At 53.3% G+C, this 24,197-nt stretch overlaps 1 protein-coding gene across 1 annotated transcript in view; it reads right to left on the reverse strand.

Annotated features, from left to right (window-relative positions):
* SBNO2 (strawberry notch homolog 2) overlaps positions 1-11,026 on the reverse strand; it is an 84,770-nt gene extending 73,744 nt beyond the window's left edge. The window contains exon 1 of the mRNA XM_053300134.1: positions 10,725-11,026. The gene's annotated coding sequence lies outside the window, so the exon portion shown is untranslated. The remainder of the gene's footprint in view (positions 1-10,724) is intronic.
* Between the last annotated feature and the right edge of the window lie 13,171 nt (positions 11,027-24,197).

The following is a 24,197-nucleotide window of genomic DNA, read 5'->3' on the forward strand; positions in this document are numbered from 1 at the left end:
GCCAGCTTCCCAGGAGACGGCCCAACTCACAAGAGGAAAGTGGCCTGTCTGGAGAAACAGAGCACGGTCCAGCCAGATCAGATACCTCCTCCATCAATTCCAACATCAGTCAGTCGGGAAGCCCACAAGCAGGGCAACGGCAGCCTCTTGGCATCTGTTCCCAGCGTCCGGCTTTTGAGGGTAGATTGCCTTGGGATCTGGAGGTTCCATGTTGCTACCCTGATTAGAAGTTATTGGAAAATCCTCTATTCTATACTAATATAAGAGCCCGACTAGATCAGACCAAGATGGGCCAGGGGCCCCCTTGTCTGTCCCCTGAATCATGCATGGTGTGGAGAAAGTGGAGAGAGAGAAATTCTTTTCCCTCTCACACAACACTAGAACCAGGGGTCACTCCATGAAATTGATTGCCAGGAGGTCTAGGACCAACAAACAGAAGTACTTTTTCACGCAACACGTGATCCACTTGTGGAACTCTCTGCCACAGGATGTGGTGACAGCCAACAACCTGGATGGCTTAAAGAGGGGTATGGATGACTTCATGGAGGAGAGGTCTATCAATGGCTACTAGTCGGAGGGCTGTGGGCCACCTCCAGCCTCAAAGGCAGGATGCCTCTGAGTCACAGTTGCAGAGGAGAAACTGCAGGAGAGAGGGCATGCCCTCAACTCCTGTGTGTAGGCTTCCAGTGGCATCTGGTGGGCCACTGTGCAAAACAGGATGTTGGACTAGATGGGCCTTGGGTCTGATCCAGCAGGGCTGTTCTTATGTTCTTAATCCGGGCATTTTATTCAATTTACGACTAGTGAAAATATTTGTACCCTGCCCCTACTGCTGCTGGTGGAAGCCGTTAACAAAACCAGTACAAATAACACACTACAGAACAATTATTCTGGTCAATGACTGTAATAAAGATTGGATTGGAGAACAATATGAAACCAATAAAATAGAAACCAACAAATCCCACTTAAAACCAAATTTTAAAAATTACAAGTCACGACATGGAAAGCTGAAAAGTTAGAAACCCACCAGAAAGAGTTACAGCTAAGATGTTAAAATGGGTCTTCAGCAATTTAAGACCCCCAAAGGGCGGCAGGGGGCAGGGGGCATGATGGAACTCCCCCAGGAGGGTGTTCCAAAGTCAAGGAGCCACAACTGAAAAGGCCCTTTCTCTGACCATGCAGACTTCACTTTATTATCTCAGCTGAGAGCCACTAACAGACTTCAATCTCTCTTTTTTTGAAGCCATCGAAGCTAGTAACTGTTACAACATCTGGGGTCACTGAGTTCCACTAATGACTAACTCAGACCAGTGAGGTGGCCAAATTTGCAGACGACACTAAACTATTTAGGGCAGTGAAATCCACAACAGATTGTGAATAGCTGCAAAAGGATCTCTCCAAACTGGGGGAGCAGGAGATAAAAATGGCAAATGCGGTTCGTGGTAAGCAAGTGTAAAGTGCTGCTTATTAGGCCAAAAAAAAACCCCATCTGATGGGGTCCAAGATGTCGGTGACCGAACAGGAGAGGGATCTTGGGGTGGTCATGGCAGAAAGCTCATTGAAATGATGGAACTCATCAACTCAGTGTGTGGCAGCTGTGAAAAAGGCCAATTTCATGCTTGGAATCATTAGGAAGGGGACTGAAAATAAAACTGCTAACATCATAATGCCCGTATACAAATCTATGGTGCAGCCACATTTGGAGTACTGTATAAAGGTCTGTTCACCGTATCTCAAAAAGAACATTATAGAGAGATGCAGAAAAGGGGAACCAAGATGATCAGGGGCCTGGAGTACCTTCCTTATGAGGCAAGACTAGAGCATCTGGAGCTTTTTCATTTGGGAAAAAGATGACTGCAGGGAGACATGATAGAGGTCTATACAGGGTGTAGAGAGAGTGGACAGAGAGAAATTGTTCTCCCTCTGTCATAACACCAGAACCGGGGGTCATCCCATGAAACTTATTGCCAAGAAAGTTAGGGCCAGCCAAAGAAGTATCTTTTCACACAACTCATAATCTACGGAATTCTCTGCCACAAGATCTGGTGACAGCCACCAACCTGGATGGCTTTAAGAGGGGCTTAGACAAATTCATCAAGGCCAGGTCTATCAATGGCTACTAGTTGGAGGGCTATAGGCCACCTCCAGCCTCAGAGGCAGGATGCCTCTGAGTCCCAGTTGCAGGGGAGCAACAGCAGGAGAGAGATCATGCCCCTTTCAACTCCTGCCTGTGGGCTCCTCAGAGGCATCTGGCGGGCCACTGTGCAAAACAGGATGCTGGACTAGATGGGCCTCCTTGGGCCTGATCCAGCAGGGCTGCTCTTATGTTCTTAAACAGCACTTCCTTTCCAGCAATCCTGCTGCTCAGGCAACCAACTTCACTGAGTAATCACGAATTCTAGTATTCAGAGGCAGTGAATCCCCCTCCTATCGGCAGCGTAAATCCAAGAGGCCTTGTCCACCTTTTAACGCGAACGCCAATACTCCCGATGTTAAGAGTCATGGAAGGTCGGGCCATTGGAAGGCACAGCAGCACCTGAGTTATACGGGTGTGCTGCTCCTCCTCAATGCCAACTCGTTTTTCACACGCCTGACATGCGCGGGCAAAGCACGCCGGGGCCTTCCACGCTTCACGCTCCCCTGCAGCGAGCGACGGGCGGTTTTGGGTTTCGTTCCGCACAATGGAGTCGCTGGGGAAGGCAGGGGCAAGTGGAGTCATGCCTCTTTCTGCTCCCAGGGTCACCCCCTGAAAACAAACACCACTTTCTGCACATCAGGCAGGCAAGGCCAGCTTCCCGTGCAGATTCACTTCCTAAAACAGAGTCCAGACGTGGGGATTTGGGACTCGTGAGCCTGCCCTGCCTTGGGTGGGACTCTTGGTCCAACCAGCTCAGTACTCTGACTGGCAGCAGACCTCTCAGGTAGGGGCCTCTCCCATGACCGGCTACCTGGCCCATTCAAGCTGGAGATGCCAAGGATAGATCCGGTGGCGTTTTGCATTCCAAGCAGGTCCTCTCCCACCGCAACGCTGCCTTCTCACCAAGTCAGCCCATTAGGCCACCTAAGCCTTTCCCAGCCCTGCTGTGACGTGGGGTTCTGGGCACTGGGCCAAAGTGTGCCCTCGAGTCGGTGGGGACTCCTGGCTCCCCCAGAGCCCTGTGGTTTTCCTTTGGTAGAAGACAGGAGGAGTTGCCCATGGCCATCCCCTCCCACGCAGTCTGAGATGATGATGCCTTCCAGCATCTTCCTCTATCGCTGCTGCCCGACAGAGGGGGTTCCCCTAGTCTGGAAAACAAACCAGCGGGGATTCAAACCGGCAACCCCGGGCTTGGTAGTCAAGCCACCTCCCCGCTGTGCCATGAGGTGGCTTCTGGGCACTGAACCTGCATGCAGAAAGCAGGTGCTCTGCCACAGGACACAACGGGGAGAGCAAAGCACATTGGCCCCAGGTTTTCCTGTGTGGGGTGGGGGCTGGCTGTCGGGAGGAAGAGCATCAAGGGGGCAGAAGTGACCGAGTGGGTTGAACGCCCCTCACCCCGATGCTCCTTCGGCTCTCCAATAAACAATCCCGCACACACAGCGGCTGGAACCACATCCTTAGAGCCAGGCGGTCCCCCCCCCCTTTGTCCTGAATCCGGGGAGACCACAGCTGGAGCCTTCTCCACCCCAGCCACTTCTGTCTCCGTTTAGGAAGACTCCGAGAGCCCCACCCTGCCCGGAGCTGAGCCCTCCGACCTGCTGTCTCTTGGTTTTTACGCGGAGGCGTCAGGGATCGAACCTGGGACTTGCCACGCGCCGAGACCCACGCCTCACCGTCCTCTCTCTAGTGACTGCAGGGGAACCCCGTTTCCGAAACCGAACCTTCAGCCAGGCAGCGGGAACCCTCCGGGTTTCCACAGAACCGGTCAGGCCGAGACCCGTGCCAGGGGAGGAAAGGGTGTCATCACCGCCTCCAGAGAAGGGCTCCGGGAGGGATGGTGGTGTGTTCGGCTGGAGGGAGGAGGAGGAGGAGTGTCCCGTCTCTCAACAGCAGCCCATCAACAAACAGTCAAGAGACTCGGCGAGGGGAGGGAGTTGATTTATCTGCGCCTCTTCTGGAGCAGGATGGGGCATGGGGGGTGGAGGCAGCGCCCAGGGGAAGCCGGCGTAGATGGAAGGCTGGAGGGGGACCAAAGAGGAGAGGGGGACACCTGCACACACACGTCCCCTCTCAAGGAAAGTTCAGCGTCTTTTGAGTTGATCAACAAGATATAAATCTATTCTAAAATCGGTTTTATGTTGTTGTCGACTGCCCAGAGATGCAAGTTTGGGGTGGTATACAAATCGGGGGGGGGGGAAGCAATATTGGGGTTCAACTCCCCTCTGAGGGTCGCCCGTTCCTCCAGATCCTTCTAGAGCAACACCCCACTCCAACATCTACAGAACTCTGCAAAGTTATGTAGCGGGGAGGAGAGCTGGTCTTGGGGCAGCAAGCATGAATGGTCCCCTTTGCCAAGCAGGGTCTGCCCTGGTTTGCATTTGAATGGGAGACTACATGTGTCAGCACTGTGAGATCTTCCCCTGAGGGGATGGGGCTGCTCTGGGAAGGGCGTCTGCATGCTTGGTTCCCTCCCTGGCAGCATCTCCAAGAGAGGGCTGAGAGAGACTCCTGCCTGCAACCTTGGAGAAGCCACTTCCAGTCTGTGTAGACAATACTGAGCTAGATGGACCAAGGGTCTGACTCGGTAGAAGGCTGCTTGCTATGTTCCATGTGCATTGATGGCCTGATGATCACCATCTTCCCAACCATAATCTGGACTAGAATGATACAACCACAGGTGGAGGCAGGTGGAGTTTGCTGTTAGTGTCTAGGACTGGGGAGACCTGGGTTCAAATTCCCATCATGCTCACCATGGGGCGGCTTTCTCAATCCCCGTCTCTCAGCCTAACCTACCTCACAGGGTTGTTCCAAGGATGAAAGAAGGGGCAAGAACCCTACACACTGTCCTGGAAGAAAAAGCACGATATAGAAGTCGACTCAAATCAATATTCTACCGCAGGGCTCTTGCAACAGACCCCAAACTCCCTCTCGTGGGGGTCCTATCAGGCAGCACAGCCAGCTGCATGACCGTGAGCATGGGAGTCACCCGAGCATGGGTTCCTTGGCGTCATTGCCTCCAGGAGGTGTCCGCAGGGAGCAACCTGCAAATTCCTGAGAGCCAGCAAACCCGGGGCACGGGGGCAGCATCTTTATATTCCCCAACCAGGTGTGTCCCCAGAAGACTCTGCAGGTTGGCAGGTGGGTGGCCTGGGGAAGTTGGCCCCTTGGCCTCCGGCAGGTAGGGGGCGGGGGGGGGGAGAAGCAACTGTCCCCCTCACCACATACCAACAACACTCTCTGCAGGGATTTTAGCGATAAGCTCCTGCAAGCAACAGGATGCCAGCCTGCTTAGCGGGGACGCGTTTGCCTTCCTAGGAAACCCGTTGCTTCATGGATTTCGCAACTCCACCTCAAGAACCGTTTCCCTTCTATTCCTCCTCCGCCTGCTGCTGCTGCCGCTGCCGCCAACCCATTCCAGAAGCACGTCAGACTCTCTCCCGCCTTGCCAGAGTCCACATTCGGCAGCCCTGCCCCGCCCCCACCCATGCTCGGTGCCCGTCTGCAGGGGATGGAGGAGGCCCCCCCCCCTCGGACCCCTGTCCCAGGCAGCAAGGAGCAGTTCCCAAAAAAAGGGGAGGGGGAGGGAGAAATCTCAGGCCAACTCCACTCCTGGCCGCGCAGAGAAGACCTCCTGGGGCAAGCAGGCCGTGCCAAGCCTGCCATACAGCCGGGGTTTGGTGCCCTGCCCCCAGGGGGAACAGAGCCAGACGTGCCGGTTTTGCCCTCGCGCGGGCTGCAGGGGCCTGAGAACGTAGGAAGAGCAACGGAGCCAGCTGAGAAGCCACCCGGCCAACGCCACAGCCCTCCCCTGCCTAATTCCTGGGCCTGTGGCGGCTGTAGTGGCTCCTAGTTAAAGGGATGGGCCCTCACGGTTTGACGGCTATGGGCTTCCCAAAGGCATCTCGCCAACCACTGCGAGAAGCAGGACGCTGGACGTGGACCTTTGGGCCAATGCAGCCGCGCTTCCTGGATGCTATTAAGGGAGGGGGGGGATAAGCCAAACTGATGGAGGAGCCAATCCATCAACGGCTATGAGCCACAATCACAAAATGGAGCCTCCATGTTCAGAAGCAGTCCACCTCAGAGGGGCGGGCAGCAAACGGGGGAGGGCGAGAGGCCTTCTGGTTGGCCTGCGGCTGGCCACTGTGGGGAAGCAGGGTGCTGGCCTAGATGGACCGGCAGGCCTGATCCTGTTTGGCAGAGCGTCTTCAGCCCGATTTGAGGCTCAGCCCTACTGAGACCTCCACACAGGTGACAAACGGGTTCCAGGGGCAGCACTAGCTGGCCCGCCTTGACAGTGGCGCAAGCCCAAGCCGGTCGTGTCCCCAGGGCCTGGGAACCAGCCTCCCCTCCAGCAGGAGATTCCAGATGTTGCCGACTACAACTCCCAGCATCCCCAGCTGGGAGGCTCTTTGGCTAGGACTCGCAGGAGCTGACGCCGCCGACATCGGGGATTCCCTGTGCGAGGGAACACTGCTGGGAACGGGTCGGCAGTTCAGAGCAAGAGCCCCGGGTGCCCTCCTGCCCTCCTGGCCCCATCAGCTCAGCCCACGCCCCTTCTGTGTGGCAGGAGCCCCAGCCGCACCCCTGGCCCCCGAGCGGCAAGGCGGGCTGCTTCTGGACGGCACTCCAGGAAGTGATTCAGAAAAGCGGCACCGTCCGGGTATTCCCTGAAGCTCCCCCGCACGCACCTTTGGAAGGGGGAAGCAGCAACGGGAAGCGTGCAGGAGCCCGTCCCAGGGACAGGAGGAGGAGAAGCCCAGCCGAAGGGCGGCTCCAGAGAGCCAGCCGGCGACGCAGGGGGCAGGGGACGCTTCCTCCTCCCCCACTGGCCTGACAGAGACCCCCAGGGCAGGGGCAAGGCCAACTCCTTCTCCCCCTGCAGAACTCCTTTCACCCTGAGCTGGGGCTGCCCCCTCTGACCCGAACCAGGCTGCAAACGCCCTAACCCAGCCCCGAGGAAAGAAAGGTCTCTTCCTTCTTCCACGCCCCCAAACCAACCTCGAAGGCTTCCCTGAGTGAATAAGCAACACAAACCGGGCGGGGGGGGGCGGGTAAGGCATATCGGGAGACGCTGGCACGACGTTCCATGTCAGGCCAGCTAAGAACATGGGCTCAAAATCCCCGCTTCGGATCAAAGGTGGAGGTACTCAGTGGCCGAGGGCCTGGCCTGCGCCGAGAAGGCCCTCCGGTTTAATACAGCTGGGCAAGACCCCGTCGGAGCCGCTGGAGAACTGTGGCCAGGCAGAGCAGATGACGGTGAGCTAGACGGGCCCAGGGTCGGATCCAGTACACAGGAGCTCCCTATATTGAGGGGGGATTTCATAGCTCAGGGGCAAAGTGTTTGCTTTGCACACAAAAGGTCCCAGGTTCAGTTCCCAGCATCTCCAGGCAGGGCCCGGAAAGCCCCGTGTCCGAAATCCTGGGAAGCTGCTGCCAGTCAGTGTAGACAGCTCTAAGAGAAACGGACGGAAGGCCTGACTCAAGAGAAAGAGGCTTCAAAGGCGAGGATTCATCAGTCCGATGAAGGGCAACTCAACCTGCCCAACTTGCCCTTTCAGGCACTGACAGAAGCCTATCAGACGACACATTTATCTTGCTTGATCCTGCGCCTTTTCGAGGGGAAGGGGAGAGAAACATTCGACTGGATCACACTCAAGAAGTCCAGTGAAGAAGGGAGACGCTTCCCTTCTCTTCCAGCTGAGGAGGACAGCCTAACCCTAACCCTAACCCTAACCCTAACCCTAACCCTAACCCTAACCGACCGAGTCCCTGAAGTTTGCAGCTTAGAGAGTCAGACTAGGACCAAGAGGAGCTCGGTTCAAATCCCCCTCTGAGCCATGAAGCTCACCGAGGGGACCTTACACCACCTCTTGGCCTAGCCTACCACACGGGATTGTTGTGAGGATAGAAAGGGGGGCCAGGGACAGCCTCCCAAGCTCCCTGGAGGGCGGCCGGGCTAGAAATGTTGTCATTAGTAACTGCGGACCATCTTCAAGGGGGGAAAGAGCAGGGTCCACCTCGTTACCGCACACCAAAGAGGCAGAGGCACTAACCCTTCCTAATCGCATCAACAAAAGTATCTGCAAACTAAGCACACCTTCTCACCCTGCCATGAATCACTTTTTCAGGCACTTCCCAGAAATCCTAGCCTCGCCGAGTGTGAGCGAGAGAAATCCCATTCCCTTGGGGAACTCCCTGCCACAAGATAAAGAGGCAGCCAGTGGGAGGAAAGCCGAATCTACGAGATCAGGCCCACAGGCCTCAGCAAGGCCCCTCAACAAGAGAAGGGGCCTCCCCTGCAGTGGCTCCCCTGCAACGGGCATTTAGAAGGGCTTCAAAGAGGGAAGGCAAATGCTTCCAATTCTCTAAGCAAGACAGGGCTCAAGAGGCCAATGGGGGAAGCACAGGTCTATCGCCCCCTTTGACATGCAAGCCCCAATGAAATTACGAAGCAGGACCCTATCACACTGGAGGAAAGACGCCTTCTCCGTTTCCTCTCCCCACCACCAAATGGAGAGAGAAAACTTCTGAGGCGGGGGGGGGGAAGGGTTTGAATCCATCACTCCCTCCCCCCAATACAGGCCTCCCCCCAATCAGATGCTTCCCCCGCAAAATGAGACAATCGCTGAACCGCCTCCCTCTCACCATCGATGTTTGCCACCCACACACATCATCATCATCATCATCATCATCATCGCAAACCCAGCAGCAGAGATCTGGAGAAGGAAGAGAGGGAGAAAGGACTGGGAAAGAGAACATACCTTGGAAGGGGATGAGTCGCGGAAGGGAAAGAGTAGCGGGAGAGGAAGGCAGGGCCATTCTCACTAGTCGTTCTCCCCCCCCCCAACTCTCTCCCATTTTCCAGACTTCATAGAAAGGAGCTATCCACCTTGGGAGACCCACTGAGAACTGGGGGTGGGGGCACAGGAGATCCCTTTTCACCCGAGGAGTCCAAGGAGCTTAGACAAATTCATGGAGGACAGGTCTAGCCATGGCTCCTGGTCTGGTGGCTGTGGGCCACCTCCAGCCTCAGAGGCAGATGCCTCTGAGTACCCGTTCGTTGCAGTTGCAGGGGAGTAACCGCAGCAGGAGAGAGGGCAGGCCCCTTTCAGCTCTTGCCTGTAGGTTCCCCAGAGGCATCTGGTGGGCCACTGTGTGAAACAGGACAGACAGGCCTTGGGACGGCTCCAGCAGGGCTGTTCTTATGTGGGCGGAGGGGGGGGTGGGCGGAGAGAATGAAGAGGAAGAAAGAGAGAGGATGCAAGGACTTTAAAATCAGGGTCTGTACGGACCCCACAGACCCAAAGGAGGCCGTTGTGGGGCGAGAGAGAAAGAGTGTGCTTCCTCCCCATGGAAAGACAGACCTTGGTCTGAAGTCTGGGTGGAGAAGGTAAATGAGAGGTTAGTGAGTGGGGCAGCCACGGAGGCTCTCTCTCACGGCCCACCCTGTGCCACCAGGGAACAAGCCAAAGTTGCTTCCCCCCCCACCCACCTGGAGGAAAGAGAGGTGCTTCTCTGCCAGCACCCCTTCACCCCTCACTATGAGTGCCTACAAGGGAAAAGAGAGAGAAGGAAGAGGAGGAAGCACGGGAGGGGCGGAGGGGGGGGTTGAAAAAGTCCCAGAAGGGGAGTTCACTCTGGCCTCTCCTCTTCTGACACCCCCCCCACCCCAGTGCGCCCACTCTCTCAATTCAGGCAGCGACAAGAAAGCAAGCGGGGAGAAAGGGAGGATCCCCCCCCCAGCACCTCTGACAGCAAGGGCCCCAGATGGACAACGATGGTCCTTTAAGGTACCCAGATCCCCAGCAGCATAAGGCTCTCAACGCATGTATGGGGGAGGCAGCAAGCGGGGGGGGGGTGATAAGGAGGAAGGGAGAGCTCCCAAGGAGGAATCAATGGGAACCCGGAGGGGGAGTTCCCTGCTCTGCCTCCCAATGACTCTTACCATTAAAGAGGGGAGGGGGCGACAAGCAAAGGGGTCTGACTTATCCTGGTGTGCCCAATCAGGGCCGGGGGAGGGGGGAAGAGGCACCCGGCAAGGAAGGATCTGCCTCACCCTCCTCTTTCCAGTCGTTTGCATACCGGGGGTCGGGGTGCCAAGCAGGGGCAAGGAGGAAGTTCCCTCTCCCCTTCTGCCCCCCCCCCACCAAGTTGCTCTGTCCATTAGGGAAGTCGGCGGGGGGGGGGGGGGCGAGGAGAGAAATTCTCTTCCCCCCTCCCCCAATTAGCTCTTCTTCCTTCAAGCTAATGGGGAGGGCAGCAAGCAAGGGGGGGGGGAGAAAAAGTTCAATCAGGGTGGGGGCAAAGCCCACCTGCTGCCCCCCTCCCAAGCCTTTCCCTTCCCCATTGGGGGAATCAGGAGAGAAAGCTGGGAAGGGGGGAGGGGGTCCACAGTCCTCCTGCTCCCCCCCCAGGATAACCCCCCCCGCCTTTTTCATTGGGGCTACTCTCCTTCGTCCAGGGGGCACAGGCCTCACCCCTTCCCTTGAAAGTGGGGGGTTGAGGGGAGGAGGAAGCAGAGGGGGGGTCGGGGGGGACCCAAGGGAGGGGCATGCCCCCGGGGCGGGGGGGCGGCTCTTACCTTGCTGGGGCTCTTCTCCCTCCAAGGGCGAGGACGAGGAGGAGGAGGAGAGGGCGGCAGTGGAGGCGGCTGCCGGCTCAAGGCTCCCGGCCCTGGTGGTGGTGGCGGCGGCGGCGTTGACTCTGGCTCTTGCCCACTTCCGGGTAGGCCGCCGCCATCTTGGACTTCCGGTGAGGAGAGGGTGGAGGAGGGGCGGGGCTCTCACGCACTCCCGACACGTCACTCTTTCGACACTTCCGGGCGGCCCTTTGACTCCACCCCCCACAGCCCCCACACCGCCCACTTTAGGTTTTTTTCTTTCTTTTCTTTTCTTTTTTTTAATCTCTGCCCAGGAGCCCCCTGCTCCTTTGGACGCTTGTAAGAAACAACACACGGAGCGGGGGAGGGGAAATCACCGTTGCGTAGACTGGACTTCCGGTGTTGGAGGGACGACGACAGTTTGCCCGTTAACCATAGAGAAGCTCTAGAGGGTCTTTCTCTGGAGGCGCTAGACCCGGGCGGCCCAACTTCGGTCCAGTTGGACTACAACTCCCGGCATCCTCAGCCGCATTAGCCAAAGAGCAAGCGTGATGGGAGTTGTATGCCAACGGCAGTGGGCGGGCCGAAGTTGTGCAGCCCTGCCTGGACTTCCACTAGTAGTCATACTAGGAGGATAGATTTTTATTCTTATTTAGTTTTAGTTTTAACTTTATATCCTGCTCTTCCTCCAAAGGAGCCCAGAGCAGCATGCATGGTTATGTTTATCCTCACAACAACCCTGTGAGGTAGATTACCAGAACTGTCTGGCACAGAGGGCCCCCCCCCCACCCGCCTGTGAGCGGCATGTCTGAACATGGATTTGCACTCAGGTTTCCCCTCTTCTAGTCCATCATTTTAACCCCTTCAACATACTGCCTCTAGGCTTGGAGTAGTCACTTTAAGTGGTGCAGCAGGGAAATGCTTGACTAACAAGCAGAAGATTGCCAGTTCGAATCCCCCGGAAACAGGAAGATGGGCATCATCTCATACTGTGTGGAAGGAGGCAATGGTAAACCCCTCCTGCATTCTATAAAAAGAAAACACAGACTTTACCTTTTCTTATAAGTAAAGTGTGCCATCAGGTCGATTTCGACTGCTGGTACCCACAAAGCCCTGTGGTTGTCTTTGGTAGAATGCAGGAGGGGTTTGCCATTGCCTCCTCCCGCGACCCACACAGCATCTTCCTATATTGCTGCTGCCCAATATAACCGGCAACCTTCTGTTTGTTAGTCAAGCATTTCCCTGCTGCGCCACTTAAGGTGGTCAAATTGACATTCTCCTAAATACCCTGAAGCCACCCCATGGTGCAGCAGGAAATGACTTCCCAGTCATTTGGCATCCCAATCACTGGCTTGCTAATCAATTCATTTCCCCGCTGTGCCATGAGGTGGCTTACACTTATAATTAGCAGCAGATTGTGCATCGCCCACAGACTTATTTGTATGGGGCGGTATAGAAATGTAAGAAATAAATAAAATGAAATAATAAAACTATGATGTTATCATCATTATCAGAACTATTGATTGACTGATCAATCAAATTACTATGTCATATAATCAATATAATTCTATAATATAATCTAGTATGATATTTTAGGTTTATTACACTTAAATGAGAAATATTATCATTAGATTTGAATTAGATCAAATTAAATGTATGCTATATTCAATTCTGCATAAATATATAAGGCATCATGGGCAGCCTCACCAGCCCTGTCCTCTCCTAGCTGCCACCCCAGAGCGACCAGGAACCATCTGGCTTGGAAGTGGGGAGATAGCACCATAGAGGGGAAAGGGGATTAGAGCAGGTCGCTCTATGCTGTATTGGAGAGAGAGCTACTCTATGGTGCTTTCCCCCTATAACTTTGCATTGGATGCCAAAGGGAGGCTCTCTCTCTTCTGCCCCATGCTTCCGCCCCATATATGGGGATGTGGAATGGGAACCTGAAGTGATTGTATAAGTGTGCCTAACTCTTGTCCTTTGCATCCTATCTCTATGTTTTTTGCGTCAGGGAGAGGAAGGGCGGAAAATGGGCAGGATGCCAGAGTGGGCGTGGCCATGCAGATAGGGAAGAAGTCTGGGGAAGGGGAAAGGGAGGTCAGAAAAGTCAAGGGGCACACTGAGGAATCCAGACAGCCCTCAACGGGGTTCCTTAACCTTGGGCCCCCAGATGTTGTTGGACTACAACTCCCATCATCCTCACCACATAGGCCATGTCTGGGGATGATGGGAGTTGTAGTCCAACATCTTGGGGCTCAAGGTTAAGAAACTGGTCCACAACGTTAACAAATATAAATAAGATTATGGGAAATAAATACAAATAGGTCACTGTCATTCGTGATTATTGTTCATAATTAATTGAGCAAGAGTTATGGATTATCGTAATTGGCATTTGTGTTAAGGCTGTCCTTTGCAAACCTCTTGCAGGAATAATCTTGAGACTTGATGAAATCATTAAATGGCCATAATATGTTCCTGGGTCACCCCAAAAAACTGAACATAAGAACAGCCCTGCTGGATCAGGCCCAAGGCCCATCTAGTCCAGCATCTAAGTCCAGCATTTCACACAGCAGCCCACCAGATGCCTCTGGGAAGCCCACAGGCAAGAAGTATGTGCACATCCTCTCTCCTGCTGTTGCTCCCCTGCAACTGGGATTGAGAGGCATCTTGCCTCTGAGGCTGGAGGTGGCCCATAGCCACCAGACTAGTAGCTATTGTAGACCTGTTGGACCTGTCCTCCATGGATTTGTCTAAGCCCCTTTTAGGGCCATCCATCACCACATTCCCTGGCAGAGAATTCCATAGATTAATTATGCACTGTGTGGAAAAAGTACTTCCTCTTGTCGGTCCTAAATTTCCCAGCCTTTAGTTTCATGGGGTGACCCCTGGTTCTAGTGTGATGGGAGAGGGAGAAGAATTTCTCTCTCTCCACTTTCTCCACACCACGCATGATTTGATAGACCTGTATCATGTTTCCCTGCCGCCGTCGTTTTTCTAAACTAAAAAGCCCCAGATATTGTAGCCTTTCCTCATAAGGAAGGTGCTCCAGGCCCCTGGTCATCTTGGTTGCCCTCTTCTGCACCTTTACTAGTTCTACAATGTCCTTTTTGAGATGTGGTGACCAGAATTGTATGCAGTACTCCAGACGTGGCCGCACCATCATTTTGTATAAGAGCATTATAATAGTAGCATTTTTATTTTCAACCCCCTTCCTAATGATCCCTAGCATGGAATTGGCCTTTTTCATAGCTGCCAGGCACTGAGTCGACACTTTTAGCTGTCCACCATGAACCCAAGATCTCTCTCCTGGTTAGTCACTGGCAGCTCAGACCTCATCAGAGGATATGTGAAGTTGAGGGTGGTGGTGTGGGTTTTTGGGTGGTTTTTTTTGCGGGGGTGTGCCTCAATATGCTTAACTTAACACTTGTCAACACTGAACCACATTTATTTATTTATTTATTATTTTTACATTTCATATCCCACTCTTCCTCCAAGGAGCCCAGAGCGATGTACTAATACTTAGGTTTCTCCTCACAACAACCCTGTGAAGTAGGTTAGGCTGAGATAGAAGTGACTGGCCCAGAGTCACCCAGCTAGTATCATGGCTGAATGGGGATTTGAACTCGGGTTTCCCCAGTCCTAGTCCAGAACTCCAACCACTACACCACGCTGTCTCTTTGCCATTTTGTCACCCACTCCCTCAGTTTGGAGAGATTCTTTTGGAGCTCCTCACAATCTCTCTTGGATTTCACTACCCTGGTCAATAAATAGTTTAGTGTCATCTGAAAATTTGGCCACTTACCTTCTTAAACTTAAAGAGCACTGGGCCCATTACAGATCCTTGGGGAACCCTACTTATTACTTCCTCTGCATTGTGAAAATTGTCCATTTATTCCTATGGTGTTTCCTGTTCTACAACCAGGTACTAATGCACGCTTGAACCTGTCCCCTTATCTCATGACTGCTAGGTTTGCTCAAGAGCCTTTGGTGGGGAACTTTGTCAAAAGCTTTTTGCAAGTCCAGGTATACTGTGTCAACTGGATCACCTTTATCCACATGTCTGTTGACACTTTCAAATAACTCAAAAAGATTGGTGAGGCAAGACTTGCCCCTGCAGAAGCCATGCTGGTTCTCCTTCAGCAAGGCCTGTTCTTCTGGGTGTTTAACAAATTTCTCCTTAAGTATGCTTTCCATCCATTACCTGACAAGAAGTTAAGCTAACTGGCCTGCAATTTTCCGAATCCCTCCTGGATCCTTTTTAGAAAATGGGAGTTACATCAGCTGCTTTCCAGTCCTCTGGTACAGAGCCTGATTGTAGGGACAAGTTAAATTTTTTTGCTAGGAGATCCGCAATTTAACATTTGAGTTCGTGCAGAGGGTGGATGCCATCTGGCTTTGGCGATTTGTTAGTTTTAAATTTTTCAGGACAGTTTAGCATATCCTCTCTTGTCACCTCAAATTGGCCCAGTTCTTCAGCCTCCAAGCCAGTGCAGTTCCAGAGTGGATATATGCTCAGTATCCTCTGCTGTGAAGACAGATGCAAATAACTAATTCAGCTTCTCTGCAGTCTCCTTATCCTCCTTAGTAATCCCTGTCACGCCCTCATCATCTAAGTGGCCAACCCGCCTCCCTGGCAGGTTTCCTGCTTCTGATATATTTAAAGACATTTTTGTTATCTCCCATGACACTTCACGCTGTATGCCAGAATGATGGCCAGAGGGGGAAATGTCCTGGGAAATTTTGATGGCCAGGAAATTTTGGACCGACAAAAGCAAGTCCTTTTTCACACAGCACATAATTAATCTATTGAATTCTTTGCCACGGGACATGGTGATGGCCACCAGCTTGGATGGCTTTAAAAGGGGCTTAGGCAAATTCATGGAGGACAGGTCTATTGCGGGCTACTAGTCTTGTGGCTATAGGCCACCTCCATTCTCAAAGGCAGGATACCTCTCAATCCCAGTTGCAGGGGAGCAACAGCAGGAGAGAGGGCAGGCCCCTCTCAGCTCTTGCCTGTGGGCTACTTGGAGGCATCTGGTGGGCCACTGTGTGAAACAGGGTGCTGGACTAGATGGGCCGTGGGCCTGATCCAGCAGGGCTGCTCTTAGGTTCTTCTTACGTAAGTGGGCCCATTAATAAAACAAGGAGCATTGGCTAATGGGGGCTGAATTGAGAAACTGGAAACTGCATGCCGCTGCAGTGTCAGGAAGGTTTCAGTTTCACTCAGTGCTGTGTCAGCAAGAAAAGCCCTTCATGCGGAAAGGAAGCAAATATTTTTGTTGAGTAAGTTTTGCTACATTCTAGGACTTGCTGCCAGGAGGATCACAGACAGAAGCTTCGGAGCCACACAGAACTCTTTCCCCTGGCACTGAACTCTTGCTTCCTTTATCCCACTGGGGGAAAAGACAGGCAAACAGATCCCAGCACTATAACATACATCTCCCCTCTTCTGCTTCTCTCTTTATTGGTAAGAAAGTCCCACTGTTTGGGGGGGTCAAGTATCGATTTATCTACATGGTCGCTAGGGGCCGACACCGACTTGACGGCACTTAATCAATCAATCATAGATTTATAATCAATAATGGATAAAGAGTTCTGTGTGATCCCAGAACTTTGCTTTCAACGCCGCAGAGTGTCAAGCGATGAGGACATCCAGGGGCGTAACTATAATAGGGCAAGGGGAGACAGTTGTCTGAGGGCCCACTGCCTTGGGGGCCCCCCAGAGGCAAGTCACATGACTGACTCCCCCAGCCGCACATCTGCCTGGGCTTCCTTCAGTTGTATTCATCCTCCGAAATTGATGTGAGTGTGAAGACCTGGAGCTACCAGAACAGCAGGTCTTTCTCTAGGACCATTAAGTGACTTGCATCATCCACAATTTACAAAACCTTTTAAAAAATAATTTAGGATGATATACAAATTTTACTCTGCTTTTTGTTACCACTCTTCAGCCTCGTTTAAGATTTCTTTACTTCATGAGCTGAGCTTCAGTGAGGGGGGGGGCATTCTAAAATCTTGTCTCTGGGCCCGCTCCAACCTTGCTACGCCCCTGAGGACATCACTGTCTCTAACCCTTGATGTGACTACGAATGTGCCTTGAATGGCTGTGAATAACCACGGCTGCTCTCTACTGACCACATCGTCCCCTCACCTCTAGTCTCAATCTGGTTCCTTGTGATTTCAGCCCATGGGCTCCACGCCTGCCCTCGGGAGCCACAGATAACACGTCCACTCCTCCTTCTGTGCACCAGCCCTGAGCAAGGGGGACGAATGTCCCTGGGCCGGTGGGGGGTGGGGGGACGCCTTGCACTTTGCTCCCCCCCCAGCCTCTCTGAAGAAAACGGCAGGGGGTGGGGGTGGGTGGCAGAGACCCTCCTTCTTCGCTCTTCCAGTCGGCCCCGGGGCCCACGCCAACCTTGCTACGCCTGTGCTGGAATGCACTGCTGTCATGGAATCTGGGCGCAACCGGGGCGTGTGTGGCCAGGTCTGCCTTCTCTGGGGGGAATCAAAGAAAACAGGGATGTCGCCAGCAAAGGAGGCGAGCGGGCACAGGCTGCAGGCTATTTGCTTTGGGGTGTGTGTGTGTGGGTGGGTGTGGTGGGGGGACACACAGACGTTGCTTTGCAGCGTTATAGCTTCCCTCCATCTGGCCGCCCTGTGAGTTCCCCGGCCTCTTTCCTCCTCGCCCAGAAGAGCTTCACTTTCTCTGCCCCTCCCACGGGTGGGTCCCCCACGCACCCAAGAGCCTCCCAAAGGAGTCCAAGAGCCACGACCGGCTTGAGCCCAGGCCAGGCGGGCCGCTTGCCCGGGCTGGGCCAAAGGTCGTGGAAGGCGACTGAGCACCACGCCTGGAGCCACTTCCCGGACTCCTCTCTTGGAAATCCCCCTGCTTCCCCAGGGCAAGGGAGGGTGGCGTGTCCCTCCGTCACAGCAACAGCAAGATCCCTGTGAAGGGATCTTGGCTCCCGTCCTCTTTGCTTTGACTGAACGGACCGAGATCCGTCTCGCTGGGCACCAGCAAGGGGCGTGCCGCTTTTCTTCCACATGAGTGGGCACTGCAGTGGGGAGGCCGCCCCACCCACCCACCCAGGCCCACGTGGAACCACGTGGGGTGCTTATTCAGACACCCATCGCAGCCAGGGGAGGGGGAGGAGGGAGGTTTTCCTGGGGGCAGCTTTGTCATCCGCGGAGGGGGGGGGCTGACAGCACGGGAGCAGGAGCGTCCCTCACCTCTTCCCTTCCACCATCAGTCATGACCAGGCATCCCCAAACTGCGGCCCTCCAGATGTTGCTGAACTACAACTCCCAGCATCCCTAGACACAATTTTTGGTGGCTGGGTATGCTGGAAGTTGTAGTTCAGTAACATCTGGAGGGCCGCAGTTTGGGGATGCCTGGTCATGAGGGTCACTTCTTAGAGTCCAAGGGAAGGCCTGAGAGGTCAGCCCTGAAGGGCGCTCTGGATCGAAACCCGCTCCAATCCACCAGTGACTGAAGCACCGTGGGGGCAGCGTGGGGGCTTCGAGGAGGGGGCTCTTTTTCCAGCTGCTTCCCACGTGCAGAGAGGGCGGAGAGGGAACCTCTCCGTAGGGCAGCCCCAAGGCAGGCCTGGATCAGACCCAGGGCTGGGTCTTGCAACCGGTTCTAGCCTTCTGACTCAAAGCAGCTGCAGCCGCGATTTGGAAAAAATAAAGGGAAGCGCCACTGAGCCGTGCACAAAACTGTCTTTCCCTGCCCTGCTCGCCTAAGGTGAGCAGAAGGGCCGGATGGTGAGCAGCGGTGGTGGGGGGGTTGTTGTTTTGAAAACAGAAGAAATGGACCTGCTGAAGGTGTGTGGGTTTTGCAAGGGGAAAAGTCCACGGCCCTCCTGGATCTGGAACAAACTTCTTGTCCTCTGCTCCAAATCCCTCCAGGGCCTTTTGTTAGCACCCCCTCCCCACCCATAAAGGTAAAGTGTGCTGTCAAGTCAGTTCTGACTCCTGGTGCCCTCAGAGCCCTGTGGTTGTCTTTGGTAGCATACAGGAGGGGTTGACCAGCATTGCCGCTAGAGTTCCAGCTTTCAGCATCTTCCTAGATCGCTGCTGCCCGATATAGTACCAGCAGGGATTTGAACCGGCAACTTTCTGCTTGTTAATCAAGCATTTCTTCATTCCTACCTATGCCCCTGGTCCTCCAGCAACTCTGCCCCTTGTCCCTTGGAACAGAGGAAGCTGCCATATCCTGAGTCAGACCCTTGGACCATCTATATTGTCTACCTAGACTGGCAGCGGCTTCTCCACAGTTGCAGGCAGGAGTCCCACTCAGCCCTGTCTGGAGGGAGGGAACTTGGGATGTTCTATATGCAAGTATGCAGGTGCTCTTCCCAAGGTGGTCCCATCCCCTCAGGGGAAGATCTCACAGTGCTGACCCATGTAGTCTCCCATTCAAATGCAAATCAGGGTGGACCCTGCTTAGCAAAGGGGACAATTCATGCTGGCTACCACAAGACCAGCTCTCCTCCTCGCTGCCTCTGATGTCTGCAACCACTTCTCAAAGTGTGTGAAGAAGTGAAAGGGAAATGAATCCAGAGAGTATGTTCTTTGCTTCTTTAATTGTTCCGTTTGGTCCAAGGAACCCAGGACGGATGACTGTGCAACTATCTGAAAACATCACAACTCTAAAAGCGTATAAAGAGCCAAATCATGATGATGACGAAGATGATTTATTTTATTTATTTATTTAAAATATTGATATACCACCCCAAACTTGCATCTCTGAGCAGTTTGCAATTAAAATCATGATGATGCAGATGCAAAAAAGCCCAGCAACAAGCATGAAAAGAACCCCAGCCCACAATACCCCACATATTTGCACACCCCATGGATGGCTGAGCATCGTTGTTAACCCAGCTCTGATCCTTGGGGGATGTCCCGGGAGGAGGAGGTCCCCTGTTGCCATAGCCAGGTGGAGGGGTGTGCGTGTCTTTCTGCTATTTTGCTCCCCCGCCCAGTGTGGAGAAGCCTCGTGTGATATTCTTGCTGCATGCTGGTTTTAGTTCTGCCGGTCAAGGTTTTGCGTGCGCCAGATGTCCTGTGGCGAGAGACAGACAGGCTGGCTCTGGGGAGGAGGGCGGCCAGCAGACCAGGGGCTGAGGGATCTCTCTCTCTCTCTCTCTCTCTCTCTCTCTCTCTCTCTCTCTCTCTCTCTCTCTCTCTCTCCAGCTGATGCCAATGGCCGGTCCAGCAGCCAGCTGCTTCCAGAGAGGGTCAGCCCTCTCTCCCACCTGGCCCTGCCTGCCTGCCTGCCTGCCTGCTGCTCAGCTTTCTTCTCCTGCACCATGGGCCCTGCCTGATCGATCCTGCTCGTCCCACTTCTGGGAAGCGGCCCCTCCTTGAAAGGTAGTGCTTGGCTTTCCAGTAGTTGGGCCGCCGGTGGTTTCCAGAGCTCTCCAGCCAGGGCCAAAAATGGATCGCAGGCTGCAAGCACAGCAGCCTTGGCCTGCTGCTAGAGAGGGTGCCGTGCAGGCTGACCGGGCAGCACGGCTACCTCTCCGGCTGGCTGCTGCACTGGGAGAGCTCTCCTCGCCCGCGGAACGCACGTTGGCTTCTCTGCGTCCTGCCATCGGGCCGCCTTCTGTTGAGTCAGACCCTCGGCCCAGCTAGCTCAGTATGGTCTCTACACAGACTGGCAGCGGCTTCTCCACAGTTGCAGGCAGGAAACTCTCTCAGCTCTGTCTGGAGATGCTGCCAGGGAGGGAACCTGGGCCTTTCTGCATGCATGCAAGCAAGCAAGCAAGCAAGCAGGTGCTCTTCCCAGAGTGGCCCTATCCCCTAAGGGGAAGATCTGATAGTGCTCACACACATGTAGTCTCCCATTCAAATGCAAACCAGGGTGGACCCTGCTTAGCAAAGGGGACAATTCATAGGAACATAGGAAGCTGCCATATCCTGAGTCAGACCCTGGGTCTATCTAGCTCAGTATTGTCTTCACAGACTGGCAGCGGCTTCTCCCATGCTGCAGGCAGGAGTCTCTCTCAGCCCTATCTTGGAGATGCTGCCAGGGAGGGAACTTGTAACCTAGATGCTCTACGCAGAGCAGCTCCATCCCCTGAGGGGAATATCTTACAGTGCTCACACATCAGGTCTCCCATTCATATGCAACCAGGGTAGACCCTGCTTAGTTAAGGGGACAAGTCATGCTTTCTACCACAAGACCAGCTCTCCTCGATGATTGCTACCTGCCCCTAGGGAGAGGAGAGCTGGTCTTGTGGTAGCAAGCATGACTTGTCCCCATAGCTAAGCAGGGTCTGCCCTGGTTGCATATGAATGGGAGACTTGATGTGTGAGCACTGGAAGATATTCCCCTCAGGGGATGAAGCCGCTCTGGGGAGAGCAGAAGGTTCCAAGTTCCCTGCCTGGCAGCATCTCCAAGATAGGGCTGAGAGAGGTTCCTGCCTGCAACCTTGGAGAAGCCGCTGCCAGTCTGTGAAGACAATACTGAGCTAGATAGACCAATGGTCTGACTCAGTATATGGCAGCTTCCTATGTTCCTATGTTTGTGGTAGTAAACATGACTTTGTCCCCTTAGCTAAGCAGGGTCTGCCCTGGTTGCATATGAATGGGAGACTTGATGTGTGAGCACTGGAAGATATTCCCCTCAGGGGATGGAGCCACTCTGGGAAGAGCAGAAGGTTCCAAGTTCCCTCCCTGGCAGTATCTTCAAGAAAAGACTAGACGATTTTTTTTTATTAGGACAAGATTTTTTTTTTTTTTAACCAACAAACTGCCAAAGCAAACAGTACGTTACCAAAGCACAATTATATACAAAGTGGTTGTTTGCACATCATATACACAAAGATTTACGCACAAGGATTTGGTAACCAACAGGGTTATAAAGTATATGCAGCCAGTATTGTAACTCCGTGTTGGTGAGGATTTCAAAGCACATCAGGTAATCGGGGTGGGTGGGTGGGTTTACATCCAACGTCGATTTCCACAATTTGTCCTATTGCTGTTTAGAAGAGAGACACACTTATCTTTCTGCACATAACCATCCAATCTTTCCCAGAATAAATTTACTGTCTTATCCACATGGGCTGAGAGAGACTCCTGCCTGCGACCTCGGAGAAGCCGCTGCCAGTCTGTGAAGACAATACTGAGCTAGATAGACCAATGGTCTGACTCAGTATATGGCAGCTTCCTCTGTTCCTCCCCAGCTGCCACCACAGAGGTGGTTAAGAGCCGTCTTGCCCTAAGGGAGGAGTGGGCAAACGGGACACTCCAACAATGGTTGAACTACAATCCCCACCATTCCTTGTCACAATAAACTGTGGCTGGGAATGACAGGCATTGTAGCTCAGTCACAGCCGGAGGGCCAAAATTGCCCAACCCTTCTCTAAGAAGAGGAGAGAGGAAAGAAGCCAGCCTAAAGAGCCTCGCACTTACAGATCTAAACATGTTGTCCGATGTACGGTTCTTTATTGAAGCTTTTCTGGAAACCACTTTGGGAGGTTCGCCAGAAAAGCGGTATATAAATACAACAAATTAACAAACAATTTGTCATCCAATTAAAACCGTCATCTAATCAAGGAAATAAAAACATCAAATGTTTGCAAATCAGCCTACCAGAGGATTAAACCTTCATCCCTTTGCATATGTCCAAAATAATAATTTAGAAGAAACAAAAACGAGTTTCTTTGTAGATGGTTTAAGTTGCAGCAGGTGCCATTTTAACAGAAGGATTCCCCCGTGCTAGAGAAATTGGGATGCCTCTTTTACAGTGGTGCATGTGTACGTTGCAGGGCACACCCTTTTAGACGAGGCATTCCCTCCTGTGGGAGAGAAAGATAAGTGCTTCTTCTTGGCGGCTGCTTTTAGATGGTGTGTGTGTCTGTGAGAGAGAGAGAGAGAGAGCAGGGGCCATTGGGGTAGAGGCATTCCCTCCTGAGTGACTGTGAAGGGGGAATACATCATCCAAGATAGTACCTGCCATACCTACAGTTTTTGTAAATGCTTCTGTCCAAAAATTGTTAATGTGGCACGCACACACGCACACACTCCTGATTGACAAAACATAAATTTAACGGGCAAGACATTTGGGTTTCTACCTTCTTCAGCTGGTCTGATGTTATAGGAAAGGTATGAAGTCATGTTTACAGCTTTAAAAATTGCCCCCACCCATATATATATAAGTAAAACATTACCCAATTAATCAGAGATGTGTCTTTTTAACTGATTAAAAAATTAAAGGTGCAGCCCTAACAAGGGGGTTCCAGAGGGGTGGGGGTGGGGGGCATGCACCCCCTCCAAAATGTGGCCTCCTCCTCCTCTCCCCGCCCCATTTCTGTTTCAGAGATCGAGCATGTGGGGCCCAGCTTGCCCACCTATAAGTGCCCCTTCCGTGCCCCGCCCTCTTTCCAAAAAGTTCCCTGGTGCTGCCACTGGGCCCTAAGTACAGAGATGCTACCAGGGACTGAATCTGGGACCTTCTGCAGGCACAACCTGCCCTCTGCCACTGAGCTGCGGCTGCCATTTTTGGCTCTCAATTGGACGGGCCATTGCAGATGAAATTGCATTTGGCCTACAGGAACGTGGCAGTGACGAGCCTCCAGCAATAGGTACGAGTGGAAGAGGCAGGGCTTGGGAAGTGATCCTCCGTGGTGGGGGGCAGGGGGACCACCACAGGGTTAGAAGTAGCAGGTCCCTATTTTCCCTATGGTGCCTATGGTGCGACCACACTTGGAGTACTGCGTACAATTCTGGTCACCACATCTTAAAAAGGACATTGTTGAACTGGAGAAGGTACAGAAGAGGGCAACCAAGATGATCAGGGGCCTGGAGCACCTTCCTTAGGAGGCAAGACTACAACACCTGGGGCTTTTTAGTTTAGAAGAAAGACGTCTGCGGGGAGACATGATAGAGGTCTATAAAAGCATGCATGGTGTGGAGAAAGTGGAGAGAGAGAGATTCTTTTCCGTCTCACACAACACTAGAACCAGGGGTCACTCCATGAAATTGATTGCCAGGAGGTGTAGGACCAACAAACGGAAGTACATTTTCACACAACGCGTGATCCACTTGTGGAACTCTCTGCCGCAGGATGTGGTGACAGCCAACAACCTGGATGGCTTTAAGAGGGGTTTGGATGACGTCATGGAGGAGAGGTCTCTCAATGGCTACTAGTCAGAGGGCTGTGGGCCACCTCCAGCCTCAAGGGCAGGATGCCTCTCAATACCAGTTGCAGGGGAGCAACAGCAGGAGAGAGGGCATGCCCTCAATTCCTGCCTGTGGCTTCCAGCGGCATCTGGTGGGCCCCTGTGTGAAACAGGATGCTGGACTAGATGGGCCGTGGGCCTGATCCAGCAGGGCTGTTCTTATGTTCACTGGGAGAAAAGTTGGACTCTAGCACTACCGCCTTGGAGAGATGGTAACCATCATTTCTGCATCCCTCTGCTGCTTCCTAGTGGAGGAGCCTGGCAT

Source organism: Hemicordylus capensis, chromosome 2 (genome assembly GCF_027244095.1).
Source record: "Hemicordylus capensis ecotype Gifberg chromosome 2, rHemCap1.1.pri, whole genome shotgun sequence".
In the NCBI taxonomy this organism is placed as follows: domain Eukaryota; kingdom Metazoa; phylum Chordata; class Lepidosauria; order Squamata; family Cordylidae; genus Hemicordylus; species Hemicordylus capensis.